Source organism: Macrobrachium rosenbergii, chromosome 12 (genome assembly GCF_040412425.1).
Source record: "Macrobrachium rosenbergii isolate ZJJX-2024 chromosome 12, ASM4041242v1, whole genome shotgun sequence".
Taxonomy (NCBI): domain Eukaryota; kingdom Metazoa; phylum Arthropoda; class Malacostraca; order Decapoda; family Palaemonidae; genus Macrobrachium; species Macrobrachium rosenbergii.
The window spans coordinates 99,962,983-99,981,719 of NC_089752.1; the positions used below are offsets into that span (position 1 = coordinate 99,962,983).

The 18,737-nt window shown below is 41.6% G+C and overlaps 1 long non-coding RNA gene across 1 annotated transcript in view; it reads right to left on the minus strand.

The window, feature by feature from the left end:
* Positions 1–2,321: 2,321 nt before the first annotated feature.
* Positions 2,322–18,737, minus strand: part of LOC136843790 (uncharacterized) — a 128,333-nt gene continuing 111,917 nt past the window's right edge. Inside the window, exon 3 of the long non-coding RNA XR_010854678.1 lies at positions 2,322–4,722. This is a non-coding gene — a long non-coding RNA (uncharacterized lncRNA). The remainder of the gene's footprint in view (positions 4,723–18,737) is intronic.

Here is an 18,737-nt window from a genome sequence, read left to right on the forward strand (position 1 = left end):
GAGCTTGTAGGCTAAACAAGGTACAGTGGTATACATACTGTACAATCTGCTTTCAAATATTTGAAAAGTTCTGTAAAACAGTAACATGCCAGAACAGAAACAATCCCTGTAAAACAGTAACATGCCAGAACAGAAACAATCCCTGTAAAACAGTAACATGCCAGAACAGAAACAATCCCTGTAAAACAGTAACATGCCAGAACAGAAACAATCCCTGTAAAACAGTAACATGCCAGAACAGAAACAATCCCTGTAAAACAGTAACATGCCAGAACAGAAACAAACCATACGGAAAATATGCAGTCATAGCACTGGAAATATTTCTTGAATTAAAACGTGGTCTGTTTACACTATGACATGTATGCACAGGATTACATTTAATCTAGGCTAGGATGGCTGCACTTTTGTATGTAATCAGTACCAAAGGCATTGTTGAAAATTAAGTATGAATTAATTATTGCATTCAACAGTCTGTTTGACTAAATTATGGTAAATTACGAAATTTCTCATATGATAAAGTGATAAAAAGAACAAGACGCATAAACTGAAGGTAAATAGGCAATTACCCAGCCTAGAGTATGAGTGAATGAAAACCAAAGGTACAGTATTCATAGCAGGAGGGCTGGTTTGAGGGCCGTTTGGATTGAACTTTCATTGATTTGTTGGCAATGTAGGGGGTCTTTGCTGTAAAGCTCGCAAACATGTGGACCTTTTTTGTTGTATTGATCAGGGATCAATACAATCAATGAAAATTTTGATCCGCCAGGACCTCAAACCAGCCCCCCTTGCTATAAATACTTGCCTATCTTTGTTTATTATTATTTTTTTTTTTTTGGGTCTTTGAGGTCAGTCAGAGTTTCTTCTGTGCTGGGTAATGTTCTTCGTACTATTTACCGTATGTGTATATGCACATACCATATATATATATATATATATATATATATATATATATATATATATATATATATATATATATATATATACATACATACATACGTATATATATATTGAATTAAAAGGAAGGCAGATGTTTATATGAAGGTGGTCTTCATGCTTTTAATGCATTATTTGAAGTTTATCAACTTTTATTTTCAGTCATATCAAAACTGAAGTGCCTTGTAAACATGTGACCCACAGTACAAGGAGATTCTGTAGGCAGGATAGAATTCTAGTTATTTGCACTGCCAAATTTAATGGGAATGCTCTCATATTCAATAAGAACCATAAAAATGTTTTCATTCTTGTCAGTTTCCCATGTGTTATATGGATGGGTCAACTGCAAGTGTCCTTGAAAGAAAATATGTTTGATGACCTTGAAAACTCCTGCATTATTAGTTCCTTGACTTTTTATAACAAATAACCTGAAATGAAAAAAAAATGGATCTCAGTACTCCTGTTGAAGAACTTGTTGAGGAATTGTATTTAATCAGTTACAGTAGTATTTGCATCCTCAAGTATGTTTAAAAATAAACTTGAAAAATCAGAGAACTTTTGGTTTATGCTAAAAACGATGCTTATGTTTTCAATACTTCATCTTTAAAAAATGATGCTGATGTTTTCAACATTTCATCCTTAATGTTTTTCAAATGATGTTACAAAAACGTGTGTAGTAAATCATGTGGTTTTATTTAAGGTACTTAAATAAAACCAGTTTGAAAAGGATAAATGCACCAGGGATGACAATTTAGTGCTACTAGAACTGTGAGAGAACAATAAAAGGAAAAAGAGGCCAAGCACTTTAGGAAAAATAAGTTTATTAAGGTGGTTGCTTGAATCACTGTCATTTTAATTTTATGAGAAGTACTCATTGTACATTGTAATTCTTGTACATAATTCATTTTTCACACACTAATATACCAGCTCTGAATATATGTTAAAAACCTAGTGCCTTATAAATAAAAGTCAAGAATTAAGACCAAGTATTGTATAAATGAAGAACTTACTGTAACAGTTTGGTTAATGCGATTTATCCAGTTATTACATTTTGAAAGCTCTGCAGTTTTTAAGAAAATCTCCGTTTTATTACTAAAGACAAATGCTTCAGGACAACCTTATGAGAGTCAAGTATTCTAACTGGTTGAACAGTCTTGATTAAACTACATAATGATAATGGAAATATGTAGTTAAACTCCCTTATAACCAATCAGGCTGTCAAGTTGGTGGAGAAATATAAAGAACAATCGCAAGTTTAGGGTTAAGAGGCACCTAAGCCTAGTTCTTACCTAAAGAGAATCATCATTCATTAAATCACTAGTCTTGGCTATTAATTATTGTTTATCAAACGAGAGAGACACTTTTGGAATACTAGTACTGAAACAATACATTACAAGTGGATATTTAGCTAATATGTCTAAGGAACTTTGCAAATACTGTACACGTGGATATTATCGAACACAACAGGTTAAGGGAACACCGATTATGGCAACTTTTATTAGTTTTTTTTTTTTTTTCTCAAGTGGGGACTGAACCCATATCCATTGATCTTACTCTTTTATTCTATGTAAGACTGTTAGCATATGGTCCTTACTCATATATCACAAATATTAAGATTTAGATAAAGGTAAATAGGACAATAACATTAGATTTTTCTTAAAGCAAGGAGTGAGCTCTGGCACAATGCTAATGACAATGGCACAATGTTAATGACAATGCTAGATTTTGGTTATATTTTTTCATATTTGAAGGAACATTTTGGTAGGCATTCTTATATTCTCTCTCTCTAGCTAATGTTGCTATTATAAACTTTCTCACATGAAAGTACAAACTTAAGATCTTTTATATTTAATATTTATATTACCCTTTATGATTGTATGTCATAATTTTTATGTAAGTATATGGACAGTTATGTACAGAATGTTTTCATTTTGGCAGTTTCTATCCACCCATGAAACTCAGTTATGTACATTATACTAAGGAAATGTAAATTACAATCTTTATAAAAGAAAACTGTGATATTGGATTCTGAAGCCATAGGTAATGTATTTGAAAAACCTCTCATGAAGAAAAACTTTTTATTTTAATTTCTAGTAAACTTTCACAGTACTGTACAAGTTCCCTTGTATGTGAATACTTGCCATTTTCAATTATAAATACAATAATAGGCAGGGTAACACTTTTCAGAGAAGGGGAAGCAATTTTGCTGGGTATATTTTGGTGTCAAGTTCCCAAATCCTAAATAGTTTGTGTGTGTGATGGAATTTTGTCTCTGATAACAGAGTTGATTATTAGTGTGTATTAAAATTTTAAATATTTCATTAGAATAAACTACTGAGAACTTTGTAAGGAGAACAAGATGAGAAGTTTTCATTTGTGAAAATTGATATTAATTTAGTGTTTGATAATGGAAAACTATGTTTATTTAGGATGTTGAAACATATTTGTAAATGACTCTGAAAAGTGTTGCAATGCCCAATTTGATCTAGCAAAATTTTGTTGAAAAGATACCAAATTCATCAAAACCATGTTATTTTTATATTGTTCATGTCACATAATTGGGAACTTTACTAAAGGAGCTGTACTACAAAGATGTAAAAACATAGAATGGCATGAACGTTTTTCATGTGTTACGTAACACAGTAAACTGAAATGGTACAGGTATTGTTTTATATATTTTTATTCTACAGTTTACAATTAGAAGTGTATGTTGTGCGTATGTGATTCAAATTAATTTCATCTTTTTCAGGATTTAGTATTGAATGTTTCCAAGTATTTTAGGCTTCCCATTTTAAAGATTATTATGGGAGGAGTTCATCTGTTTTATAGTACGAGCTAGTTTGACTGTTAAATATTTTTATGTGAATTTCCAAAATATAATTGGCAATGAATGTCAAGTTTTGGAAACAAATAAGTTTTGTCAATCGCTATATTGTCAATTATAACCCAGTTATAAAATTTTTAAAAAGCTGTAATTTAATGTGAAATCTAAGCATTACTATTATCAATAAAGACAGTTCCCTCAGGCTAGCCCTGTGAGAGCTAAGTGACTTAGCTCAGTGGTCTGGCTAACTATATAATACTTGTATCAAAGTTTGAATTGATTGTCTGTTTTCATAATTTTCCAGGAATTCAGAGTTACAATGGTTTGGTTAAATTGTATGATAATACATGAATATTCAAGTTTGAAATTATTGACCTCATTCATAATTACCCAGGAATTAAAAGTTACAGTCTAGATTAGGTTAGGCATTATTTTATAGATCTGAGAACTTTTATTTGGATTTATACTTATGTTAAACATTCTGCATTACACTATATGTAATCCTAATGTTAAACATTCTGCATTACACTATATGTAATGCTAATGTTCACTCAGTATGAATTAGAGATAATTGAAGATGGTTACCATCATTACTTTATGATTTGTAGGTTTTAGTATTGAGTTTTTTTAATTATATAGCACATTATACTGTAGCTACTAACATAAGTTTTCACAAAACTTTATTTTTGTGATGTTGTGATGTAATTTGTCATTTTGATGTGATAAGACCATGCTTTTTGTAGAGATATAGGCTGTAAGTATTTGAGATGTTTATTAAAAGTATTTTCAAGGATTTAGTTATTTTTTACTCTAATAAATTATGTACACTAGTATTATCAATTTTTATTAATTCCCTTTTAGGGTGTTTGGTTGTAACCTAAGATTTGTCTCTGCCCCCAGCACTAACCCATTGCCATTGTTGGGGTCCTTACAGGATGGCAGCAGAAAAGCAGTGTCCAAGTGCTCTGGAACAGAATGGAATATAAGATTTAAGCCAAGGTCAAGCACTGAGACCTACAAGGTCATTCAGTGCTGAAAGAGAAATTGCAAATAAAAAGGTCTGAAAGGTATAACAGGAGGAAAACTCACTGTTGCACTATGAAACAATTGTTTGGAGATGGTGGAAAGTAAAATGGAAGAAACGGAATATGAATGGAGTTTAGTGTAAGAGGAATGAAAGGGGTGCAGCTACGGGCTTAAGGGATGCACCTAGTGCTGTGGTGACGGACATCAAATTTGGGCCCAGAAGCCTTGCACCTCATCTGATTACTTAAACTATAGTTAGCCATTTTTTCTCTTAGTTTCGCTTTCATTGTTTTTTTTTTCCTTTTATCAAAGTCCATTTTTTTTCTCTCTTAGTTTCACTTTCATTGTTTTTTCCTTTTATCAAAACATACTCAAGATAATGACTAAAATTATTTGTATCTGGAAAATTCTGCATTTAAATCTTTGATGGAGGTGGGTGGATCCTTCCAATTAAATGAAAAATAAATTAGAATAACTGTAGAAGTCTTTTGAGGTTGCATAAAGAAGAACACACATGATCCAGCCTTGGCCCATTTTGATTTTATACTGGGAAAAAAGAGTTAATCAATGATCTTAATTCTAGAGAGTGAAAACCAAGAACCATTACTAAAACATGAAAACTATCCTTTACATTCATCATTTGAAATGACACAAAAACATGGTTCACTGAAGCAACTGTCAAAAATCATCCAGTGCTATCATGCAATAGAATACTGTATATAAATAACAAGGACATAAGTAATGAAATATGACACTGAATTGTGCACAAGGAACAATCATACTGCCCAATAATGAAGAAGAACCACTTGAAAAGAATGAGCTTTACTGTATTGTAAAATTACAATACTGTATCCCGTGGAAAAATATGTAACCTCTAAAATTAGCAAAAATTGAATACGGGCAAGATCTTCCTTTGAAAAAATGAGATGTCCATGTGTTCTTTAACCCTACAATGCAAATACTGCAATAAATATGGACACAGAAAAAACCCACTGGGGGCCTTACAGCATGGCAGCTGAGATGATGTCAGAGTGATCTGAAGCTTTGAAACCTTGCACCTCATCTGCTGACCTAAAAAGTTTTTTCTAAAGTATTTCATTTTTCTTTCATTTTTTCAAAACACGCTTATAATGAAGAACCTTAAAGGATTTAGATTGCAAAAAACTCTGGTCTTCAAACTTGAATGGAGGGCGCAGGTGGATGAAATGCCTCTCCACAGGTAAAACTGGAGTCCTGATATGGATGAGCAAGGGTATAAAACATTGTCAAACCTCCCCCTGCCTGCTGGGTCCAATCTGGATGGACTGAAACACATAAGGCACTGAGGGTAAGATGTATATTCAAGTGGGTGTCCGAGAGCAGCCAACACTTCACCTCCCTTTGTAGGGCCTCCCTGGAAGGAGGGCACCGCCTCATCCTGAATTCTATCTTTTGTGTAATGAGTATTAGTCCAACGCATTTGACCTCTGGCCCACCCTTGATTCTCCCTTTGGATTCTTTCAGTCAAGAAAAAAAATAAAATAAAAAACGTTAAAACCTTTAGAGGTAACAAAAACAAAAAGAGGGTACCTAAATTCAGACAAAGTCCAACCTTGAGTCATTTTGATTTTGTTTTTGGAAATGAAAATTGGTCACAGTTCAGAGGTCTGGTTAAACAAATAATTTATAACTAACTAACTCTAAATACCTGAAACTGAACACCAAATATCATTAAACAGCTGAAATAATTTTAAGACAAATTACGATATGGTTGGTCAAAGCAACTACCAAAAATCAATCCGAGAGGTATCAAACAATATCTTATACTCAAAAGTTAAAGGAATAAAACAGGGAACAATCATATTACCCAGTATTGAAGATGAACGAACTGACAAGAACACCTTGTTAGATCAGATTATCCGTACACAATAATGTGTAAGGTTGTGAAATCTTACTGTTCCAAGCATAGGAAATCAAGAAACCTCACTGCAAGTACCAATATAAAATTTGAATGACAGGATACTAAACCCTCACTATGCAAAACTTGCAGTGAGCATGGATAGAGACAAAACATGGCATAGCAGCTCTAGATGTGCATACCGTGGGCCAAATGACCACTCGTGTGGAATTCTGGTGAACCATCTTGCATAAACTGGTCAGAATCACCATGCAAGATATAAAGTGTGCACGTATATATACAGTGCACAATTAAAAACACTTCAAGATAGAACTGGAATGTCATTGAGAGATATTAAACCGGAACAGAAAGTAAGAAGGTTTAATAACCTGACTAAAATCTATGTACAAAATTATAACCCCTAAAGCTATCCAAAAATAAAATAGTAATATAATCAATAAAAAGGAGCAAACAAACAATGTACAAGATAAAATATAACAAAGATTAGATTAAAAAATACATTACAAAAAAAGAATAAATCAAAAGACCTAAACCCACGTGATGTACTATCACAAATAAAAACTGAAAAAATTGACCAAAACATCATTGAAATATCAGAAGAAAACAACCAAATAATTTTTCTGGGCTTCAAGATAATGAGAAACAGCCACCCAAACGACTTATATAAGAACAAAACAAAATGCTGGTTACCATAATAAAGCAACTCCATCCATTGAACCTAAATATAAAATACAAACAGACAATAAGCGATATACACAACCAAAATTAGACCAACATCACAAATAATAAATAATTAACAGACGTTTTGTAAAGTCACCAATTCGCGCCAGGATAGTGTTTGGCGGCGCCATTAATTAAGTCTCCGCTGAGCTTGTTTTCTTTGGTGACTTCCCGTTTTCTTCAAGCTAAATTAGTCACGCCTAAAACGTGCCAGGTCACGCATTTTAATCATTTTTACTTTATGGTATTTATACGAATGTCACACATTGTGTATCACATGTTTCTTCATTCACAGGCATCAAGACTGTATCTATATTGTGTCTCTGTATGTTTCAGTATTGTAATTCATTGCTCGTTCACTGCATATTATTGTTTATTGTTTCGACCTCAGGTCACAGTCAATTCCATTGTCTCTCACGGCCCGGCGTCAGTCGGCCGCAATATAAACCGCCTGGATCTGTAATAAATCAGCAGTAACCTTTACCTGCTCGTTTCTTTGACACCTTACAGTGGTGACCCCCGAGTATCCGGAGCCATTAGCGGACTCACACGGCGACTCAGTCTTGGCTCCAGGATTTCTCCAAAAACGCTCTTAGCGGCCCAAACACGCGCTGTAACCAGCGTTTGAGCGTGCTGACTCTCGTCGGCGCACCCCACCAGCGTCACTAGCGGAACCACACGGCGCGCACGAAAAGTGCGTACCGACGCGAGTATCCTACTCCAGTAAGGGGGTCAAAGGAGCGAGCATGGACGCGGATATCCCCTCCTTCATGCAGTTAAACGCGGACCCCGCGACTCCGAGGTTTACCTACCTCCCATCGCAGCCGCCGCGCCCCGCATCGAGGCCTCCCGCAACTCCACACCAGCGCCCGAACACACGGCGGCCGGGCAACACACGCGGGCCGCCCTCACCCTAAAGCTGCCGCCGTTTCGCAGGGCAACCCATCGAGGTGGCTGCGCAGGGTGGAGAGCCACTTCAGAATCGCGGACCTCACGGACGAAATCCTACAGGCCGACACAGTGCTCAACGCCCTTCCGGAGGACGTGTACAACAAACTCATCTCGCGGGTACCGAAACACTCACCCTCACATACAGCACCACAAAAGTTCCTCCTCGAAGCTTGCTCCCTGCCCATCGCCGGCGGGCCGCCCGTGCTATCGACCTTGCCAATAATCCACGCCCGACCTCGATCCAAGAGACGCTTGGGGCATGGTCGTGGATCTCCTGTCAACACCAGTCTCGGTGGCACGAACAAGCGACAGGAGATAAGCTTCTGAAAATTTTCCTTCGCCAACTCCTCCCGGAAGTACGCAACCAGATCGCTCACCTACACCATGCCTGTCGAGGACCTCATAGAGGCGGCACAACACCTCACAGACTCCGTCAAGGCTTCACAGCGGCTAAACCGGCCACTCAGCCGGTCAGCTCCGTCCAGCCTGAAGAGGACGAGCAGCCCGTCAACGCCATCGCCAACAGACGCCCACCGAACCACAGTAGACGGTGGTCCCGGGCTTCTGTCGCTATCACAAGTGGTTCGGAAAGGACGCCCGAAACTGCCTGCCCCCTGCTCGTTCAACCGTTCAAAAACGGTGGCGGCGGGCCAGCAGGACAGGCCGCCATGGCAGCCGAAGAACCCAGGGCCTCAAAAACAGTAGGTTTCTCGTCCCGCGACACCGTCTCCGGCAGGATGATGCTGGTCGACACAGGAGCCTTCAAGTCGGTCTTCCCAGCATCCAGAGAGGACCGCAACCAGACACCAGACCCGGCCGCCTTCCTGACGGCCGCCAACGGAACCCCCATCCTCCCTCACGGCACCAGGCTCCTGTCGATCTCCATCCTGGCCAGAATTACTCCTGGGACTTCATCGTCGCGATCGTAGGAACCCCACTCCTGGGGCCGATTTTCTGGCGCACCGGCCTGCTAGTCGGCGTGGGGCGCAGCGCCTCCTCGATACCGACTCCTGCCGGTCTCTCCGTTAACGGCGGGACCCAGACCCACCATCAGCGCCCGTCGCCCCCCACCAGTACGCACACCTTCTGTCGGAGTTCCCTGAGGTGTTTAAGCGAGCCGCCAAGTCCCCGGGCCCCAGCCAAGCACGGCATATACCACCATAGTGACTAAAGGGCCCCGACACATGCGAAGTTCCGCAGGCTTCCCCTCAGCGCCTTCAGGAGGCGAAAAAAGCATTCAGGGAGATGGAACGGATGGGCATCTGCAGGAAAGCCTCCAGTCCATGGGCCTCCCCCTCCACATGGTGCAGAAACCGGACGGCTCCTGGAGACCCTGCGGCGACTACAGACGGCTCAACATTGCAACGGAGCCCGACCACTACCCTCTGCCCAATATGCAAGACCCACGGCCTCCTTTCACGGGGCCAAAATATTCACTAAATTGGACCTTCTTAAATCTTATTTTCAGGTACCTGTTGCGCCAGAGGACATACCAAAGACAGCCATCATCACGCCCTTCGGGTCCTATGTGTTACCTTCTCCACCTTCGGGCTGAGGAACGCCGGGCCACCTTCCAGCGGCTCATGGACAGCATCCTGGGGACCTAAAATTCTGCGCGCTGCTACGTCGACGACATTCTCATATTTTCCAGGTCTCTGGCGAACACCAGAGGCACATCAAAGCAGTCCTCCAGCGCCTCCAAGAAAACGGCCTCGTCGTCCGTTTTGACAAGTGTACATTCGGCGTCCAGAAAGCAGAGTTCCTGGGTCACGAGGTATCTCCGACAGGCGTCCGCCCTCTTACATCGAAAGTGGCAGCCGTAGCAAAGTTCCCGACACCCACCTCCATCAAGGCCGTCCAGGAGTTCCTTGGGATGGTAAACTTCTACAGGCGCTTCATCCCGGATCGCGCACACCACGCCCCCTGACGGAAGTCCTAAAAGGTCAACCAAGTCCCTGTCTTGGGGACCCAGCCAGCAGCAGGCCTTTTCCGGACGAAGGCCGCCCTCACCAAGGCAACCGCCTTGGCACACCAGGATCCCAAGGCTCCCTCCAGCTGACGACAGACGCCAGTAACGTTGCCTGCGGTGCTGTTCTGAGCAAATCATCAACGGCGCCCCCAGCCCATCGCCTTCTTCAGCAAAGTTCAATCCGCAGAGTCGATACAGCACCTTCGACAGGGAACTCTGCGCGATGTACCGCGCAGTTCGCACTTCAAGTTCCTCCTGGAGGGGACGCCCTTCACAATCTTCACAGACCACCAGCCACTGGTTCACGCTTTCACGAAGCAAGGGGACGCATGGTCTTCCAGACAGCAGCGCCACCTCTCAGCCATAGCCGAATTTACCTGTTCCGTCAGGTACCTCCCGCAAGAAAAATCCGTAGCAGACGCCCTCTCCAGAGTCGAGTTGAACGCAGTGCAGCTTGGTGTAGATTACCAGGACCTTGCCAGAGAACAGGCCGCTGACCCAGAAACCCCAGCATACCGCACCGCCATCACATCCTCAAGTGGCGGGACGTGACCTCGCCCCGGAGGCCCCAGCCTGCTCTGTGACATCAGCACAGGCCAGCCCCGCCTTTGGTTCCAGCCTCACGCCGCCGCCAGGTATTTGACATCATCCACGGCCTCTCACACCCCTCCGGCAGGACCACGGCCAAACTGCTTTCAAAAAGTTCGTCTGGCACGGGGTGCAAAAAGGACGCCACAGCCTGGGCAAAACAGTGCCTGCAGTGCCAGACCAGTACAGTGGGTCGTCACACGCACGTCGGGGTGGCGAGTTCCCACAACCAGGGCGCCGCCGGCCACATCCACATCGACGTCGTCGGGCCCCTTCCCCCATCAGGCGGATCCAGATACCTCCTCACGGTGGTAGACCGTTCAACGAGGTGGCCCGAAGCCACGCCCATGCAAGAAGCCACCGCCAGCGGCGTGCGCCGAGGCCCTGCTCTCCAGTTGGGTTAGCCGCCGGCAGCGTCCCGGACCACATCACAACCGACAGGGGCCCCGCTTTCCTCTCGAGCTGTGGTCTGCCCTGGCTCAACTGCTGGGAACCACGCACCACACCACCACAGCGTACAAACCCAGCGGCCAACGGCCTGGTTGAACGGTTCCACAGGTCCCAAAGTCATCCCCTCATGGCCCGCTGCACCGCCGAGGACTGGAAACATCAGCTGCCGTGGGTCCTCCTCGGGTTGAGGACCGCCCCAGAGCCGACGGCACCCCATCCGCAGCTGAACAAACCTATGGGGAACCCCTCGTGGTGCCGGAGAGCTCGTGACGGATGATCGCCACTCCCCATCTCTGCAGAGGCTCCGCGGCGTGGCGGCAAGTTAAGCCCCTTGCAGGCGCCATACATCGACAGAGCAACCACCTTCGTGCGCCACAGCTGTCATCCGCCACCCACGTCTTCGTCCAGAGTCGACGCCCGTCCGTCCACCACTAACTAAGCCCTACAGGGGACCCTTCCCGCGTGCTGAACGGAACAGCAAGGCGTTCGGCTGGCACTTCCAGGCAGGAACGACTGGGTTTCCATAGACCGGCTAAAGCCCGCCTTCCTGTCGGAGAGTCCCGGCAGCGTGCCGCAGCACCCTTCCGCCCAAACGCACTCCAGCACGCCCTCACCACCGCAGGCGCGCCGCCCCAGGAAGGGACCGCCAAACAGCAGCCTCACAGGCGGGAGGCCCCTCAGTTATCCTCAAGGAGCCGCGGCACCTTCAGCGTCCCACCAGGTACAGGGATTAATCAGACGCGTCCCTCGTCTTGGGGGAGTATTTGTAAAGTCACCAATTGGCGCCAGGATAGTGTTTTGGCGGCGCCATTAATTAAGTCTCCGCTGAGCTTGTTTTCTTTGGTGACTTCCCGTTTTCTTCAAGCTAAATTAGTCACGCCTAAAACGTGCCAGGTCACGCATTTTAATCATTTTTACTTTATGGTATTTATACGAATGTCACACATTGTGTATCACATGTTTCTTCATTCACAGGCATCAAGACTGTATCTATATTGTGTCTCTGTATGTTTCAGATTGTAATTCGTACTTCGTTCACTGCATATTATTGTTTATTGTTTCGACCTCAGGTCACAGTCAATTCCATTGTCTCTCACGGCCGGCGTCAGTCGGCCGCAATATAAGCCGCCTGGATCTGTAATAAATCAGCAGTAACCTTTACCTGCTCGTTTCTTTGACACCTTACAGTTTTACTTCAAAATCAAGACATACCAAAAGAAAGAAAAAGCATGCAGTAAAATAAACATGTAAGAACATGTAAAGGAAGATGTAATAATCCATTTACAAGTGCTTCCTGCAGCAAATAGGCCCATGAAAAAAATTGACAGTAACACAAGATGACACACGTAGATGTAATAAAAATGTAATAAAATAGGTGTAATGAAAATCTGCAGTAAAAACTAGCATGTAAAAAAAGACAGCCTACAAAACATAATAAGAAATTTTGTGAAATATGGAAACAAAGAAACAACTAACATAGAACCTCTTGAAAAATGATGAGTGTGTATTAAACATTTGACATATTATAAAGAAGAACATGTTACAGATATTATTACAAGAAAATATTCAAACACAAGAATACCAAATCAATTTAAAAAAATGGAAATTCCTAAAGAACAAAAATATAACTTCAGTTATAACTAGATCATTTGTAGCAAAGAAAAGGCAGCCTTGATAGCTAATGATCAACTGTTTGAATATAATTACTGTACCTCCCTTTTGGAGTAAAGAATGCTCCTGCCCATTTTTCATGTGTTATGATGTCCGTATTAGCTTCCCAATTAAGGTATAACGTGTTTGTATGCTTAGATGACATAATCATAATAGGGGCTACAGTAGAAAAACATTATTGAAGTCTTAGAAGCTTTACAGCAACATGGTATGATAATTAATCTAACAAAATGTAAATTCTTTCGGCAAAAAGTTGAACTTTTGGGCCACATCATAACATCTGAAGGCCTTAAGCCTTGTGCAGATAAAGTAGCAGCAATTAAAGAATTTCCCCAACCGAAGAATGCAAAAGAAGTAGCCAGTTTCCTCAGGCTCACAGGCTACAATCATAAATTCATAAAAGATTTTGGTGAAATAGCGAGACCACTAGATTCATTGGAAAACCATCAGATTTTCATTGGGGACAAGAGAAAGAAATAGCTTTTCAATAATTAAAGATTTCACTCACTAGCAATGAACTGTTAGCTTATCCAAAGTTCGATCAACCATTTCTAGTAACCACTGACGCGAGCAGTATAGCTACTGGGGGAGTAATTTCCCAAGTTGATGATGCAGGGAATGAAAAACCTATTTGTTTTGCATCATGAGCACTAAAAGGAGCAGAGAAGAATTACAGTACCTTCGATGGAGAGGCATTGGCGATTCTATGGATGCTAGAGAGACATCAATACTTTTTGCTAGGCCATGAAGTCAAAATAAGCACATATTATTGCCCATTGAGAGATTTATTCAAGAAAGGGAATTCAACCACTGGCCAGGCTCGTTAGATCGAGCGGCTGTTAGAGTTTGATATCGTGGGAATTGAGCACGTAGCAGGGAAAACAAATAGTAGCTGATGCTCTCTCCAGGAGTGCCATAATGGGAGTTACAACCCGAGCAGCACAGAGAGAGGAACAACGGGCGAAAGAAACAGTTGCATGCCTCAGAGGCACCCGATGTAGAAAGCAGAATAACTTGGTAACTCCAGAGACAGGGAGAGAGAGAAGGGGGTGCGAATCAACCAGCTGTGAGAACATGTGAGCTGATCCTTCAGGGGGGGTCAGGAAGCGGATCCCCTGGGAGTGAGAGAGTGTGTGTGACTGACTTGTGGTTGGAGTATGGAAGAGGTGATGAGGGTCAGAAGTCCGAACCCTGGATTGAACATGTTAAGATTATGTAAGGGGTGCGAGTAACAAGTTTCCATAGTTCCTAACAGTGCCCAAAGATATTAGTCCATTGGCTGAGGGGTCCCCGTATGCATGAAAGAGGCACAAAGTTTCTCTTCATTTCCATAAAGTACACTATGAGGGGTATCAAAAAAGTCTGGGTAGACTTTTGGTAACCTGGCAATAACTGAGGAAATGACTCCTGAAATAACACCTTTTGCCACTCTAATGGTACCAAAATTTAGGGGTAGGGCAAATATAAATTGCTATAACTTGCAAATTATCAATCACAGAACAACAAAATACTGTGCATCTTAAAATGTTGTTATTTACATCCTTTATACATATTAATCATCATAGGGAAAATTGGTATTCTGATGGGGTCACCAGAGGTCAAAAGGTCACAAAATCCAATGTAAATCAGTATTTCACTATAGTGCAGAAAGTAACCATCAAAATCACATATACACTAATTTTTTCTGATTTGTTCCAGATGAATCCTTTGAAAACATGTTACTGACCATTTTGGTATGCAATATTAATGCCTTTAATGTCTAATTGAGCCACAAAATGTAAAGAAATATTGCCAGAAATTCAAACGCAGGCTTTGCTGTTCACTTAATGTTTGAAAGTGAATGCCATGCTTGTATCCTCTTGATTAGGAAACTTCAGGTGAATCTGGGGTCTGTAGTGCCTGAACACGTGCTAAATGGAACCAGTCAAAAAATTCTTGGCAGCAACTCTATTTCTACAGGATAATGTTTGTGTCCATACTTGTGACTTTGCAGGATGAGCATTCTGTGTTTGGAGCCGACTTGTGTTACCACATTTCATGTATAAAAAAATACCTACGAAATATGATCATGCTAAAGCCAACCCTGTGGGGAATCAGCCAATGAATGCTATGAAAAGAGCATGGTTATCTGTGATGCAGAGATAGACAAGACTTAGCCAGGGTGATGGTTATGAACTCAGTTATGTTAGAGAATGCATGAATCGTGAACTAGGTTCAGAGATTTGTGTAAATAGACAGAGTTTAAGTCCTGTTTGCAAATCACTTTTGTTCAAAATTCTTTCTCTAAACCAAAGCAGGTCAACAAGTCTCAGATGTTTTTCAGTAACAGTGTAACAGCCGAAAATTTGGCAGAAATTATCCACAGCACAGATCCCATTCAAGTGTGCAGAAATGATCAGGCAGTGCCTATTGGAATTAGATTTTGACTTGCAGGATAGGTTTTGTGATGCTCAGGATTTAGAAACAGCAACTGTTAATATGGTAGTACCAGAGCCGCTTCTCAAATTTTTTGCCGCACTTTTCAATTTTGATGTGAATTCATTTGCAAATGCTTCAACAAATGAAAGGTGATGATGAGAGTGACTGTGGGGTATCTGGAGTGAAATGTAGACAGGTGCAGGGATTAACTAAAAATTCTGTATCATATTATGCATCGTGGTAGAAAACGAACGCCTATGCATATGATAAATAGCCAGGCAATTTAAGATGCATGCAAGAGTGTCACTTTGATAACAAGCTTCAGCCAGTAATGTGTAATAGCTATGATGAGCTGTTGTGCCACCACACTGACATGGCTAAATTTACAGTTCGGTCAAGTAGTGATGAGGTTCCCTTCCTAGTCATTTTGGCAGTTCATAGTTCACTATAGTTGCTTTTGACAATTTTCATCATGATGAAGCAACCTTGTCAGACATTGGTGAAAGCCATGATGCAGTGAGCAGTGAGTGTGCTGTTCTAAGATGATGATGGTTCAAGAATGGGTAAACCCAAGATTTCAGAGACAAGAACAGAACATGGCCAGAAGACATTTATATGTGAGCTGAAGCGCTAAGTACTGCGGACATTCCACAAACCAGCAAAAAGTGGACTTGCCCATAGACTACAATGTTGAGGCGCATCCAGTGAATCAAGGCCTTTTAGATGATGTTAGGACACAAGACATAGCATGGTCTCTTGCTCATTTGGATCTGTCCCATCACAATCCTCAGTCAATAATCGACCCACAGCACAGACAATGCCATCCTGGAGGGGAAACAAATGCTGTCCTCTCTCAGAGAGATATCCCAAAGAAGTGAGTAGGTTTCTCCCTGTACTTCCATAACCAGTGACACAGTACGATACAGTGTACTGTACAAAGCTTTTAAAGAATTTCCAAGGAATACTCCAGCACCTAGATCAGCTGAAACTTCCGGTGACTTGTGATGAAGGTGTGTACCACATCGCACTGGAAATACAAGTGATCCGTCAAGAAGAATTTCAGGATCTTGTCCTATGCATGGGATCATTTCACATAGCAAAGGTTGCCCTCAGCTGCACTGGGAAGTATCTAAAGGGGAGTGGGGCAGAAAACATTTTTGTTGAGAGTGGGGTCTTTGAAGTGAATGTTGTGGAGTTGGTTTTAAAGGGAAAGAACTATTCAAGATCATTTAAAGGACTGCAGTTTCTCAAGGAAGCACTGCTCAGGTTACAGTGGACTGAGTTTTTCAGGGATGCGGAGAACAACACGATTCATGAGGAGCAGCTCAATTGTTGGCTGAGATGAAGGAGAAGGTCGCTTCATCCACAGAAGAAAGTGTGAACTTGTTTCAAAGATTCAAAGAGGGCAGTTCTCAACTTTTCAGAGACTGACAATTAATTTCAGTGCCAGAAGTAACAAAGGAAACATTCAAATACTGGGACACCTTCATCTACCTGATACTGCAAGTGGAAACCTGATTCAAAGTGACCGTGAAGGCAACTGGGATCTACATCTCCTGGCAATACAGGCCCTGCTTCCTGTCTTTGCAGCATTTGATGCAACCAACTACCTGAGATGGTGTTCACTACATTTGGATGACAAGAGCAAGCTACCTGACACTGCACCTCATATCCATGAAGCATTCCAAGTGGGAAAATTTGTGAAGCGGACTGATGGAAAATTCATTGCAGTCGGAGCTGATATGGTGTTAGAACAAACTATCAACAGATTCCAAAATAGTGCCTCAGGTATCATTGGCAACACCCAAAAAAAGAAATTTGTGGCAATGTGGGAGCTCATCTACCATGAAATGCTTGCCAATGACAACTTACACAGAGAGTTAAGTGGTGTGGCTAAACATTTGTTTGACGAGAGCACAATCAGTAAAACTGAAATTACTGGTGGGGAACAGAAAGTTCAAGCAATACTTACAACAACTGAGAGCAATGCTAACCCATTTGAGCCGACTCCAATCCAAGTGAAACTTTGCAACATCTTGACCCAAGAAGTAACGTCTGATATCAGAAGCCAGTTGCTTTCTGTCATGGAAGTTGGGGCCAAAGCTTATGAAGCACTGAGAACAGAAAGACTGACAGTAAGATTCTCCCCAACTATCCATAGAACCAACCTGAAGACATTTCTCAGCATCCACATGCCAGGAGAGCAGGTCAGAGGAAAATCCTTAGGAAAACAAAAAGAAGGCCACATAAAGAGATTAACTGAGGTTGCTAGGGTCTGAGGAAGGGCAATGGAAGAGCTATTAAAGTATGATGTAGCTCCGTCTTCCTATTTGTTTGACAAGGCAGGTCTGATGATCAAACCACTGAAGTGCCCTAGCGCAAGAATAAGAGTTAAGACTCACTGAGGATGATGCAAGAACATACATATAACACATTTTTGGCTGTAAATGTCACGTTGAGGAGTAGGAGGTGTCCGTGACATAGCATGTGTTCGCGTACTACGGACCCCAGAAATTTCCTAATAAGAGGATACAAGCATGACATTGCATTTTCAAACATTATGAACGGCAAAAGCCTGCTTTTGAATTTCTGGCAATATTTCTTTACATTTTGTGGCTCAATTAGACATAAAGGGGTTAATATTGCATACCAAAAATGGTCAGTAACATGTTTTCTACAGGATTCACATGGAATAAATCAGAAAAATTTGTGTATCTGTGATTTTGATAGGGACTTTCTGCACTATTGTGAAATATTAACATTAGATTTTTGTGACCTTTTGACCTCTGGTGACCTCATCTGGATACCAATTTTCCCTATGATGATTAATATGTATAAAGGATGTAAATTAAACCATTTTAAGATGTATTTCGTTGTTCTGTGATTGATACTTTGCAAGTTATAGCGATAGTGATTTATATTTGCCCTACCCCCTAAATTTTGGTACCACTGGAATGGCAAAAGATGTTACTTCAGGGTCATTTCCTCAGTTACTGCCAGGTTAACAAAAGTCTACCCAGAGTTTTTTGATACCCTCATACAGTAGTCTAGTTTATGGAAATGAAGAGAAACTTTGTGCCTCTTTCATATATCCTTCCTTGAAGGATATATGTCTCTTTATTTGTAAATAAGAGAAGAGACCGGCCGACATCTGATCTCGCATTGTCCTTCATCCCTCTCTGGTATAGAAAGCCATCCACATAATACATGTAAGTCCCTATGCATGGCATGGGTATAGAAAGGTCCTCAAGAGGGCATGAGAATTTTTTTTTTTTGGGTAGGGATGAAAA